Source organism: Microtus oregoni, unplaced genomic scaffold, assembly GCF_018167655.1.
Source record: "Microtus oregoni isolate MIOR12 unplaced genomic scaffold, Mior012 000000F_ref0000247, whole genome shotgun sequence".
NCBI lineage: Eukaryota > Metazoa > Chordata > Mammalia > Rodentia > Cricetidae > Microtus > Microtus oregoni.
The window spans coordinates 39,194,550-39,207,439 of NW_024543059.1; the positions used below are offsets into that span (position 1 = coordinate 39,194,550).

The window sequence follows — 12,890 nt, forward strand, 5'->3', positions numbered from 1 at the left end:
CAATCACTGCGAACCAAATGTCCAAACTCTTACGACAGTGGGTGTGTCTCACATTCAGTCCACGGCACTATCTGAACCTTGGCCATGTCTCTTAAGATCCCCAGGATTTTGGGGTCAAACAATCATGCCGTCTAAAGCCAGTGTGTCAGTGGAAGCTGCTGCAGTCAGATGTTTGAGGATTTGAGATGAGAACTGAGGTGATTGAAATGAATGAACGGCTCTCTTGGATTCTCTGGTGTCCGTGGAGAAAGCAAGAAGAGAAGCAAGGGTTAGGAGAGGAGGGAGAAACTAGGAGCGAGGATGGTGTAAAAGGAAGGATACTGATGGTGGATCGCTGGTACCCAGCAGGTCTGTAGAGTCAGGGGTCATTGTGGCAACTGAGGTGGAACCAGGACTTGCTGATGGTTGGGGCTTTATGAGGACTTTTGACTCTCAGTAACTAGGCAAAGCAGGAGGTAATGAAGAAGCCTCAAGTTGGCCCAAAGAAAGACCAGACAAGTGCAGAGCTGATTGGATAGAGAACCTGACAGAGGAGGTGAGACAATTAATTCTGGCCAGCTTCTGAGCAACACCTAAAGCCAGCTTGCCACCTGGCTACTGGTTTTTCAAGATGTCAATAGTATGATGTGTCTGTTCAGCTAAAAGTCCTGGCTAGATGTATACTCTCGGGCCAACTCTGGGACTACAGAACCTGGCACAGGTAACTGGCACCACTGACTGGGCAAACGAATGATTGAATTTAGAAGCTGAATAAGAAATCGTCTTCAGCTGGGGTTCCAGACCCTTGGATAGGGGATGGCTAGCATTCCAAGTGGGAGGAGAGTTGTCATACATATGGGTGCATGGAGACTGGGGAAGTACTTCAGACACCTCCCTTCCTCAGAGAGCTTCCTGGGGGTCCAACTGTGGACGGAGAAGAATAACATGGTCGTAGGGAGCAGAGAGAAATGCCTCCTGTTAAAGTCAGATCTCACACAAGTAGAGACGATACCTCAGGGACCTAACAGGCGGTGCCCTTTGAAATGAAGTAGGAAATTGAAGAGGAGTGGTCCATTGAATTTGGACATGAACTAGGTTGTTTGCAATAATGATCAAAGACCAACCTTTGCTTCAGTCCATATTTTGTTATTTATTTTGAAACTGTGTCAGTAAACAGGGCTTGTGGTTTCAGCTTCTTCGTGAAAAGGGAGAGGTGGGACAGTGGATGAACAGGATCCTGCAGCCAGAGTCACTGGGTTTGGTCTCAAGAAGCAAACAACATAGGCATAGTTCATTTTTAGGGTGACATTGGTGTTCAGTGTCGCTGGAATAAGACCTGTGAAAAATGGTAGAGATGAACACACACTGACCCTTTTCTGGAAAGATGCCCACACGTTTCTCGGGGCCACTCTTAGAAGCCTGGAGTGGCAGGTGGTCTATTTCTTGTCAGGAAAGCCTCACTATCCCCTCTCACTCTCCTTAGAAGGCCAGAAATGCATGGCTCTCTTAGATAACCCCCATGGTCAAGACACACAGATAAATAGTGCTGGGAACCACTCTGCAGCGGGTCAGGAGCTCACTAGCTAACAAGGCGTGTAATTGGATTAATACCCGGGAACGAGGAGCTGATGATGCACTTTTTAGGACAGCAGAAATAAAAGGGCTGAAAGCAAGTGTTACTGGACAGGTTCCATTACTGCCCCGTCCCCAGTGGACCTGGTGCATGCTTTATGGGTAACTGGATGAGAAGAGTGGGGGGCTTCCACATGAAGTCTTCCTAAGGACACGGAAACACTGGGTACCCTGGTTCTTTAGGACCTTGTGTGTGGGTACTGATAACACAACCCTACATCCCATAAGTAAGTTCAGTGACTTTGCTGTTAAGATATTAAAAAGTGTTGGAGGTGAGAGAGTGCTAACTATTCTGACTTGCTCTTCTGACTTGCACAGTGTAAACATGGGCAGGATTTTTACTGCATGATGCCCTGTGAGCAATGAAATACGAACCGCGGGGACGCAGGTGCCATCACTTGGTAGCTGCCGAGCTGTGTGGGTCTCAGGTTGCTTCATGATTCCTTACGTCATGAAAGGTTCTTTGCCCTCCTTCCCCTCTCAAGGGGTGAGGTCTCTGCACTGTTTGCTAGACTAGCCTGACTGGAACAAGCCAGTTTTTTCAGGAAGGACTCTCTCTAGTTTCCCTTCTCTGTCTCCATCAACGAATTAGGAGAGAAAGTCCCTTCCCTCTCCAGGTGCGGTCTCACCCGCTAGAAGGAGTTACACCCTTTACCTCTGACCTTGGGCCTGGCCTCAGCGGTTTCCACCTCTCACTCCCACCCCCTTCCCTTATTTTTCTTTCCTTCACATTCGTCAGAGGCAACACTGTCTTGTTCTCCCCGAATAACAAATTTGTGTAGTTTCTGAGGTGAGATGCTGCCCGGGTCCCTCAAGCCATTCCTTCACGTCTCCCTGACAGTTTGTTAATTAATATGGCTTTGGTCGTTGCATCCTATACCAAAGTCGGAACAATTTCCCAGGGGTGGGAAGTCAGACATTAATACACTAAAGCAACTGAATTCCTTTTGTGTGTCTGAGACGGTTTCATCAGGGCTGTCTGCTTGGGGTTTGACACCTTGCTTTACAGGCTGTGAACTTTGGAAAGTGCTCTCTGGTTCGATGACAGGGGCATCTGGATTCTTGATGGAAAATTAAGTGATCTGGAGTCCCCAGTTGAGCCCAGGCTTGGCGTTGTTTGGGTAGCACTGAGAGGGGACTTGGGTTGTGTTTAGAAGCTGGGCGGTAAAATCACCTGCTGTCTTCCGTTAGTCAGATAGACGCGCGTCTTCCAGGGCTCAGCTTTCTGCTCGTGGATGTCACAACCGTCTTCTTGCCCCAGAGGCTCGAGAACTTACCTCTGAAACACGAGCTGCTCACCCTAATAATTGTTCCGTTCTCGAATTTAATGAAAACCCATTAAACCGAAACAATAATTAAAATGAGACATCATCTCTGTAGGAGGCTTGCATATTAAGATCACCCTGAATTTCAATGCTGGCAGATTTTTATTTTCGAAAAAAAAAAAAAACCCAGCATTTGAAGTAGCATGTGAAAAATGATCATAACGAACAATCACGGGCTGGAGAGCTTAGCTACTGAACATGATGTCCTGCTGTTTAATATTGACATTGAGAAGATGTAGTGAGGTCAAGGCCAATGCAGTGTTTTAAAAAAATCTCTTTCATGACTAAAATTAGGACTTTGCATAAATGGGGATTAATTTTAATTAGGTCAGCCACACCGATCTAAACTTTTAATGCAAGCTCAGGATTGCACCTCAGTACACAGGCAGCTAAGAGTCTTGGAGGAGGCTGACTCTGGCATGAGCGTGGAGTACGGCTTGCTGACTGGCACTGGGCTGGGCTTAGGGAAGCTATGCACAGGCAGACCTGCCGATTTACCAACACACACACCTTTCTGCTCACTGGAGGTGGGATCTTGATTAAGTCCCTTCGTTTCTTTGGGTCAGGCGTTTTTTCTCTTTATAGAAGTTCTCTTGTGGTTCATGCAGTGGTTTTCACAGTTACGGAATGCACCATGTGTGTAGAGACACTTGGGAAATTGTCCTGCTCAGGGCGAGGCGTGTAACTTCACCATCCTCCTTTGCAAATGCCTCGGACACTTCCTTAGGGATGGCGCTGCCTGTGGACTCATCCTTTCATTATTATTACAGAGCTCTGAAAGGCAAGTATGGTAACCACCATGCTCCCTGTCATGATGATAATGGACTGAACCTCTGAACTGTAAGCTAGCCACCCCAATTAACTGTTTCCTTTGTAAGAGTTGCCATGGTCATGATGTCTCTATAAAGCAAGACAAGCCATAAGACAGCAGGATATCACCATCCTGTCACAGACAAAGCACTTAAGATTGGAGAAAAGAAGCTGAGCTATCTACAGTGTCCAGGGCAGAGCTGGAAGCCAGGTCCTGAGAAGATGGGCAGTGTCTCCTGAGGTTGGCACCAAGTGGATCAGAGTTTGAATTCTACCTACTCCACAACAGGCATCTTTGCTCTGCACATCACCCACGGGATGACACATGAGCACCGACATTATCGGGCTGCTTTGAAAAATTTTTGGAATGCATTTAAAATCCTTAGTAAGAAGTGAAAATTTAAAACTGGATGTTAATCGGTTGGAACTAGACTGAAATGGCCAGAAATCCCATTGACTCTCTTGTAAGCAAGTGGGAGCTGGAACAGGCTGTCAAGCCTGCTGTGGCCAGCAACACCAGTTCACCTGTCTTCTCCTCTCCCACTGGCCCGTACCCATATCCGGCCACAAGTGTGGCCATTGCATCCGCTCAAGCTGCAACAGTGCTGGCTTTGGATGTTGTTTGGTACTTCCACATCCTATAGGATCTGGGCTTTTATTCCAGGCATTCCAAATGCCATGTTCTTTTTATGGGGAGACTCTATCTTAAGAGTTAGAATCAATGACTTAATTTATCATAGTTGTACTATTGGCATGGGTTACATGTGATTTATTCTCATTTGGGGAGTGAGGGGTCCTAAGTACAGAGGGATTAACTGTCCCAAGGCTACACACCAGTAGATAAACCTGGAATCTCAGCTGGGCCTGGGGGTCATAGCTGGTCTGGAATCCCTGCTACTCAGGAGGCTAAAGCATGGGAGTCACAAGTTCAAGGCCAACCCATGAAGAAACTTTCTTTATGAAGACCCTGGTGTTAAAAGGAAACAGAAGAAAAGTGCTGTGGAGGTGCTTCAGTGATGGATTGCTTGTCTAGAATGTGTGCAGCCCTGAGTTTAATTGCCACTATCAAGCATAACACACACACACACACACACACACACACGCACACACACACACCATGCACACACGCATACATGTGCACACACAGACACACACATATGCGTGCACACACATTGGGGATCTCTAACAGACAGTTGCTCTAGATCCTGGGCTGTTAACCACCACTCTGTATTGTCCTTGAAGGGCGTGAACCACCAGGGTCACCTCGCACCCCAGGAGATGCAATGCCTTGAGTTAGAGCAGTGCTCACTAAAGATACTTATGTGGGGAACAAGAGAGTGAGTGGATATTTGGGTGGGTACTTCACAACGCTCGGCGATGAAGATGCCTTTCTATCTTTTGAAGGATGCAGGTGGCAAACCTTATAGGAGGCAGCATTCTTGCTCAAGCCCAGTGTCTCTTCCCGTGCATGGAGCTGCATATTTCTATGCAGTGGGCACATCTGCTTGGCACGAGCACCCTTGACAGAGCAGATTAAAAGCAGGTTTGAGGAAACTTGAAGACAAGTTATTGCTCCTTTCCTGAACTATCTTGGCAGACATGGACATAGGGTCTGGGTGCCAAGGGTTGAGTGCTCTATTTTAGTTTAAATGTCCTATCAGGCCATTTGGAGCTGACTGGTCCTTCCCTTCCAGGAGACAGATTGGTTAGAAGTTTCCTTCACCCTCTCATCATCTCGGTATCATCTGATATCATCATATGTAGTTTTCCATTAGGTGTCTATATCATAATTCATTCTCTACTCTTCTCTAGCCTTTGGTTAAATAATAAAGTCTCAGTCATGTTAAAGAAGTCTTTAGTTAGTCCCCCTGTGTGTTTTCTTGTCAGCCAAATGGGCAGGCATCCATATCTTTATGACTCCCATGCGTCTGAGTCAGGATGGGATGATAGGTACGAGAAGACTCATCAGGTGCTGCAGAGAGGCAGTTTAAAACGTGGACGTCTTGTGATGGAGGTTGGGTTGGATTGATTTGTCTTGCTGGTATCATCAAACGTGCAAGGAGAGCTCGGCTGCCTCACACACCCTCTCTCACTAGTGGAATTATGGGGGCACCAGGATGTCTTTTGATGGAGTCAAATAGTAATTACACAAATTAGTTATTGCTTAGTGTCCTACGTCTCCCTGGGCTCCATTCCCTAGTGGAAGAGCTGGACTGCTCACCTAGATTTATTGTGCCTTTGCTAGCTTGCTATTGCCTCAACAGGTTGGTGTCACATGCATGCCACTCACTCCCTTTATTATATTATATTTAGGACTTTGCCTTCCAGACCGTCTTTATTAATCAAGTGATTGGCTCTCTACCAGGTGTGTGCCAGGTTCTGTGGTAGTAGGTCTGAGTACCCAGTAGCAAGCAGTTTCTCATGGGATCTGCAGTAGCGTGAGGAAGATAATATGAATAAGTTGATCACATGCAAAAATGATGCCGCACACACACATACACACATACACAACTGGCAACTGTGGTATAGATACGGTGAGGACAGAATACAGGGGATGGCTGGCCTGAGGCAGTCAGAGGCAGCTGGTTCTTGAAAACTTGCTGCAGATGGGAGCAGAAGAATGGGGATGCTTTGCCCAGAGGAAGGGTGGTGGGGCTTGTAATCTAAAGCAGGGGCAGTGGCTGAGTGGGGGAGGAGAGAGGTAGCCGGTCAGCAGGGTACTAGGGGGATGCCAGGGAACATGGTGGTCCTTGCTCATGACCACCATGCTGCTTGTTCTGTGCCTTGACTCATGACCCTGGCTTGCCCAGGGTGCATCTTTGTGACTGAGTTTCTTTAGCTGCTGGCATTTGCCTCATGATATGCCCAGTGTTTCCTGACTGGCTCTGGAATGCTCTGCTGTGGGCTTGTCCTGGGGACTTGTCTCTTTCCACAGACATAGACACCAAGACTGCACGATGACAAATGGCAGGTGTCATAGAGTTAGGAATGGATTCCGTTGGATGAGATCGCTTACAATCTTTGGGCTGTGGTCTCCTAGCCCAGTGTCCTTCATAACATTATTTACATTTTGCAAGTCTTATTTTCTTTTTTTTTTTAAAAAAAACATTTTACTATTTTTAAACATGTCATATGTCTGTGTGTTGTATTAGGAGTGGCGGGCTGTGTCCCGCCACCCAGCTAGCTTTACACCCGAAATAATTACACGGAAACTGTATTCTTTTAAACACTGCTTGACCCATTAGTTTTCACCTCTTATTGGCTAGCTCTTACATATTGATCTAACCCATTTCTAATATTCTGTGTAGCACCACGAGCTGGTTTACCAGGAAAGATCTTAACCTGCGTCTGTCTGGAGTGGGAGAATCATGGCTACTGCCTGACTCAGCTTCTTTCTCCCAGCATTCCGTTCTGTTTACTCCACCCACCTAAGGGTTGGCCTATCAAATGGGCCTAGGCAGTTTCTTTATTAATTAACCAATGAAAGCAACAGATTAGAAAGAAATCACTCCCACATCAGTCTGTGGACAGACCTCCTTCCCTCCCTCCCTCCCTCCCTCCCTCCCTCCCTCCCTCCCTCCCTCCATGTGAGAACAGTACCAGAAGAAGGCATCAACTCTTTATCCTCCTTCTTGCCTGTGCTTGGCCCTATGATTTTGTTTCTTTGGTCTGTGACTGAATGTGTTTCACGGACCTCTCAGTTGATATCTAGGTTCTACTTGAACGTGATCCACCACGGACATTTTTCTTGTTCCCTCATATAGACGGGATATTCTCAGGGAACACTGCGAACACGTGTCACAGCGGTAGAACCTGGCAGTGCGGCCTTCGCTGCAGGCTCCCATTAATTCACATACACTCGCTGTTCCTTCAGCTCTGGGAAGAAGTCGGCTTCTGCAGAGGAGGTGACGTGCCAGTATCTGCGGAACTGAAAACTTTCATTATTAATTTGGAAATTGAACAAAGAAGAACAATTAGAGAATCTGGGCACTTAATAGATGGAAAAATACCGTTTTTACGCTACGTGTCTAGGGCAGAATAAATCAGTTAACATTAACGAGAAGATATTGAGGCCGAGGCATCAAATAACTCAGTCCTTGATCTTCAGCAGTTGATTATGGGGTTCAAAGAGAAGTGTCTTGTCCAAGGCCACCCACCCAGCTAGTTATCTGCCAAATTCAGAGTAGCCGCTGTGATGTGAGGTCAGCTCTCGTGTCCTGGTCTCTATGCTGTGGGAAGTGGGGTGGCTTTTGTTTGTTCTTTGTCTAAATTCAGGCCTGTGCTTCCTTGACAGTGATGAGACTACACGTCAAGTCTTTGTATTCTACCGGGCATTTCTCACAGTTTCCTCTGGGAGGCGCTGGTGGGGTCTTTTTTTTTTACTTGCATATATTAATCATTTATGAAGAGACATGTGAAATATAGGATGCAAAAATGCTCAACCTTCAAGGTTGGATGAGCAAGGAAAGGCTGGTGGAGCCAGTTTGGACTGTTCAGGGGTGTCCTCTACAGAAGGGAGGGAGTTGGCTCCAAATGCCATCTTATTTAACCAGATATCCACTGGCATTTGAGAAAGATCAATTTACCTCCTCGTTTTGCATATTTTTTTTGAGTGCAATACATGTAGTTATTTAAAGCGAAAATATAAGTAAGGAAAATAAATGAGGCAATCAGTATATCTAAATTGGATGCCTTCTTTGTGTCAGGCATAAAGAATGGGGGTCAGACTCTGAATAAATAGATACGCTGCCCATCAAGGAGCCTGCAGTCTTTCAGGGGAGAAAGTAAACAACACACAGACTGTGGCTGCTACACGAGGAGATAACGAGCTGATCACAATCTGTGTGCAGAGTCGTGTGGACTCACTCACGAGTGGGAAGAGGGACGTGCCTGCGGAGCCCGCCCTGGACAGTGGCTCAGGGACCGCAGCACGAGTTCCGGGAGGGGATCCAGGTGTGTGCAGAGCTCCCTGGGAAAAGAGAAGAGGCAAAGATGTTGAGGCAAGGGTGTGTTTCCCCAGCAAATGTAAAGGAGTGGACGCCATCAGGGAGGAAGGCGCCTCAGATCTGTCCGCGGCTGATTTCACTGGCATCGCGATGGAACTGGACTTTATCCCAGGGGCAGTGGGAAGTCACTACAGAGTTTTAGCAGGAGGCGATCATAATCCAAACATATGTTTTTAAAATAGAGCATTTGGCTGCTGTGTGCAAGGTGGGGAAAAGAAGGTAGCATGGAAAGGTGGGACTTGTCACAGGTCAACTGCTGGTGTCTCGAGGGTGTGTGGGAGTGGCCTGGGCATGCGCTGTAAGAGGGAAGCGGAGTATGTGGGAGTGGCCTGGGCATGCGCTGTAAGAGGGAAGCAGAGTATGTGAGAGTGGCCTGGGCATGTGCTGTGAGAGGGAAGCGGAGTATGTGGGAGTGGCCTGGGCATGCGCTGTGTGAGGGAATTGGGGACCCGTAGAGAAATTCCAGTCATGGGAGTCATGTGACCTGCTCTTGGATTGGATACGGAGGCAGAGAAGTGGGGAGTACTAAGAATAGTTTTCAGTGTTTGACTTGAGGAACTGGGTGTCACATTTATACAGACTGGAAATTGGGGTGTTGGAGGGCTGGTAACAGAGTGAGAGTCTTGTCACTATAGAAGGTTGAAACACCAACTAGACATCTGGAAGGGCATATTAAGTAAGGAATTGCATATGTAAATCTTGCTTAAGAAGGGCTTCCGAAATGGGAAGTTCACTTGAATGCACTGGCACAGGAGACCACTTCCTATATATAATCTTAGTGGCACAGACACTGAGAGAAACATTTAATAAATGGGACTTCCTGAAACTGAGAAGCTTCTGTAAGGCAAAGGACATGGTCGACAACAAACGGACCACCTACAGAATAGGAAAATATCTTCACCAGCCCCACATCAGACCGAGGTCTGATCCCCAAAATAGGCAAAGAACTCAGGAAATTAGTCATCAAAAGAATAAATATGATGTTTTCAAGATCCATCCATTTGCCCACAAATTTCAAGAAGTCGTTACTATTTTCTGCTGTGTAGTACTCCATTGTATAAATGTACCACATTTTCTTTATCTTAATCTAATAAAAAATGGGGTACAGACCTAAACAGAGAACTCTCAACAGATGAATCTAAAATGGCTGAAAGTCATTTAAGGATATGCTCAACATCCTTAGCTATCAAGGAAATGCAAATCAAAACAACTCTGAGATTCCATCTTACTCCGACACGAATAGCCAAGATCAAAAACACTGATGACAATGTATGCTGGAGAGGTTGTGGGGAAAGGGAAAAACTCCTCCATTGCTGGTGGGAATGCAAGCTGGTACAGACACTTTGGATATCAGAATGGCGATTTCTCAGAAAATTAAGAAACAGCTTACCTCAAGACCCAGTAATAGGACTTTTGGGTATATATCCAAAAGATCTCAATCATGCCACAAGGACGTGTGCCCACCTATGTTCATAGCAGCATTGTTTGTCATAACCAAAAACTGGAAACAACCTAAATGCCCTTGAACGAAGAATGGATAAAGAAAATGTGGTACATTTATACAATGGATTACTACACAGCAGAAAATAGTAACGACTTCTTGAAATTTGTGGGCAAATGGATGGATCTTGAAAACATCATATTGAATGAGGTAAACCAGACCAGAAAGACAAATATTATAAGTTCTCACTCATAAGTGGCTTTTAGACATAAAGCAAAGAAAAACCAGCCTACAATTCACAATCCCAGAGAATCTAGACAACAATGAGGACCCTTAGAGAGACATACATGGATCTAATCTACATGGGAAGTAGAAAAAGACAAGATCTCCTGAGTAAATTTGGGGCATGGGGACTTTGGGAGAGGTTAGAAGGGGAGGGGAGAGAAAGGGAGGAGAGTGGAGAAAAAATATAGTTCAATAAAAACAATTCTAAAAAAAGCTTGGACTGGGCAGTGGTGACACACATCTTTAATCCTAGCACTCAGGAGGCAGAGGCAGGCAGATCTCTGTGAGTTTGAGGCCAGCCTGTACTACAAGTGAGTTCCAGGACAGCTACAGAGAAACCCTGTCTTGAAAAACAAAACAAAACAAACAAATAAAAACAAAACAGAACAAGAAAAACAAAAAACAAAACTAAAACAGCAACAAAAAATAGAGCTCTCAGTTGTGGGTTTTAATTTGGCGGCCTTTGGTCAGGGGCTAGTTATCCAAAGGCAAGAGAGAGGGAGGTGAGCACACTGTGCACACCATGGCCAGTGTGGCAGGGCAATGGGAGTGCTGTCTGCCCAGAGCAGGCAGTGTGACTGAGTGCAGCCCTCTTTCCAATGGGCCTTGCATCTGACAGGAGCTCTTAAAGCAGCTACTCCCAGTTTTATGGCTCCTAATTAATGAATAGAGAAGAACTAAAGAAAGCAGAGAAGCTCATCTCGGGAATCTGTAATTTTTCCTGGCAATAAATCTAGACGGATTTATCAGGAAGATTTCCCTCAGCACTAATGATAAAAAAATAAAGTTAATAAAATTTGGACAATGTTCTCTAGTTTGTGAAATAAATTGTTCCCATGTTAGTAAAATTAAAAGATGTTTCAGGAAGTGTGCAGGCATGATTGTGTAGAAGACATAGAAGCATTTCTTCTTTTTTTAAGACTTACTTATTTTTATGTGTATGTTTCTGTTTTGTCTACCTGTATGTCTGTACACTATGTGAACACAATGCTTATGGAATCCAGAAGTGGGCCTAGGGTCTCCTGGAACTGGAATTACAGACAGTTCTTAGCTGACATGTAGGTGCTGGAAATCAAACCCAGGAAGAACACCAAACGTCCTTAACCACCGAGCCATCCTCTCCAGATCCCACAGAAGTGCTCTTTATGTGGCTGACTCTTGTCTCAGTCTGTGGCAAGGAAGCCGTATGGTACTCAGTGATAACACTCGTTGAGAAGTGAGTGGCAGGCATGTGGGTTTCAGCCTCCTGCTGCCTCTGTGGTGGGACTCCCTGTTTTCTCCCATTTGCAGCCCAGACTTCTGCTGGAGAGACGGTGCTCTTCTCTGCCTGTGCCACAGGGCTCGGTGAACCAGAAGCCAAGCTGGGCAGGCTGTGAGAGATCATCTTGCCCGTTCCCTTCATGCTCATGAGAAGACGGAGCTTCCGTCAACCATTCAAGGGCTTTTGTTTTTAGATATCACTATTTAGTTTTGAAGATACATCCAGGTCGTAGTACAAGTTTGCAATGCGGTTTGCACAAATGTTGAAGTTTCATGGTCTGTACTGGTCCCCCTCACTTGGAGAAATAACCAAATAATTATCACATGGTCAGAAAAGTATAGCAGGGTACAAGAAGATACCACCAAATATACTGTTAGGAATCATTTATTTTTTGTTATAATACATTTGCATCATTTCTACCTTCTCTCTCTTCACTCTAACCCTTCTATATATACCCTGCCTTGCAAGCCGTTAAATTCATGGTCACTTTTTTCATAATTTTTTAAAATCTAAAATTATTTTTTTGAGAATTTCAAATATAAGTATTGTATTTACAATTTCCCATGTTTGCTCACATTCCTATCAAATTCATGATGTCTTTAATTATTATTATTGTTACATACACATAGACATAGGTGTGTGTGTGTGTGTGTGTGTGTGTGTGTGTGTGTGTATCTACTGAATCCATTTAGTGCTGCTCAGTATGCATGTGTTCAGGATTTACCACGTGGGATTGGATAACCTATCAGTGGCTCAACCCTGATTCTCCCTTTCTCAGAGCCATTGAGTTCCTATAGCGTTTTATCAGGGTGTGGTGGAGCCTGTGAAAACTTCCCCTAACCACACTGGCGTGTCAAACTGGTATTGTTATGCAGGTCTTGCTTAGGCAGCTGTATTATGGAGATTTTATGGGCATAACATCCCTGTCATGTCTAGAGAACACTACCCAATGCAGGCATCCTAGTCCTCTGGCTAAAGATTAAAAGAGTCAAACAACTTTAAAAAATATTTATTTATTTTACACCCTGACTCCTCCCTCCTCTCCTCTCAGTCCCTTCCCACCATTTCCCTTCTGCCCCTCATCCATTCCTCCTCCATTTCTAGTCATAAAATGGCAGGGATCCCATGAATTTTAGACAAAGAAACCAAAA

The 12,890-nt window shown here is 45.4% G+C and overlaps 1 protein-coding gene across 2 annotated transcripts in view; it reads left to right on the top strand.

Moving 5' to 3' along the window:
* Positions 1–12,890, top strand: part of Nell1 (neural EGFL like 1) — an 821,283-nt gene that overhangs the window by 74,678 nt on the left and 733,715 nt on the right. The gene's annotated exons all lie outside the window — the stretch shown is intronic.